Here is a 1,342-nt window from a genome sequence, read left to right as displayed (position 1 = left end):
CATGTGATGTGAGTATCAGTCACATGGAGGCAGTGCTTAAAAGCCTGAATTTTGCCTGAAACTCTCAGACTGAAGAAGTCTCTTGGAGGAGAGACGAAACATTTCATTAGAGGTGAACCCGTCCAGAAGACCTATACAAATTTTTTTCTTTTTGACTTTTTACCTGGATTACTGAGATGCATCAGGACATTTGAAACGAAACTGTGGCCTAACGATCTGAAACTTAAACTCATTACGTCAACAACTTAGGACATGTGGACATCTTTGTGATATTTAAGTTAAAGTGATTTGGTTGCGCTCATTTTACACCCCTTAACAGGATGGAAGAGCAGTTTGGCATTTCTAGTCATACGAATGTTTAAATCCACTCATGAGCATGAAAGTCAGATAGATTCAAGTTTTTAATGATACATTTGAACTTTTCTTTTCCCAGGGAGGAATGATTACAACTTCCATTTTTTAAAATCAGAGTTGGGTGCACAATCTTGAAATTATTGTAAGTTTCCGCTAATCTGCACACAGACAAAATTGTACATACATACACCTAAATCATTAATTAAGTGGTGTTAAATGTTTTAATATGTCTTTAACTTGACAAGACCACAATTTGTTAACACGATCTACTGCAGCTGGGAGTTGCTCTGTCAGCATAAAAAGGATTTGTCTGATAGCACTCATTGGACAGACCAAAACTCAGAGCTGAAGAAATTTATTGGGRTTGGTTTGTTTAGTACTSATTCTTRAAAAACACATAMTGGTTTGTTTTTAGAGGTGATTCTGAAATGTTTTGATAAWWAATTTTGAGTGATTAGCTGTTTAGTTAACGCATGAATTAAAATGCACCCACCACACATATGTTTTTTTATAAGATATAGATTATGTGTTTGAGAATCTGGCCTCTCTGTTAAGGAAAACGCCCCCTCACTGGTGTAATTTTTAAGGTGGGGCTAGATTCTGAAGATGATGTTTTAAATAAGTTGGCATTTCCTGGTTCTGGGCCAAACCCGCATTTTCGACATGGTTGTAGGTTTGACTCGGCCATTGGTATTTATATGGCTTTGTTTCTTACATTTAGCATTCAAGTCTTATCGAGGTAGGTCTTGTCCTCGACACACACCAAAGTGTATGAACACAGTTAAATCTTTGCAGAGCTATAGGACGATAGAACAATAGACAGTACAAGACAACAACAGAAAACACCAATGCTGCGTTCACACCAAACGCGATTTCAGCATCAGGAGCAGCAGGTTTACATGCAAAGTCTACGGTGGACGCGCTTTAATCAGCGTCGGGAAGTGCTGCGGCACCTCAAGCGCGATTTGAACGATTTGAACGATCTGAG

Source organism: Austrofundulus limnaeus, unplaced genomic scaffold (assembly GCF_001266775.1).
Source record: "Austrofundulus limnaeus strain Quisiro unplaced genomic scaffold, Austrofundulus_limnaeus-1.0 Scaffold215, whole genome shotgun sequence".
In the NCBI taxonomy this organism is placed as follows: domain Eukaryota; kingdom Metazoa; phylum Chordata; class Actinopteri; order Cyprinodontiformes; family Rivulidae; genus Austrofundulus; species Austrofundulus limnaeus.
Note: the sequence above shows the minus strand (reverse complement) of the source record.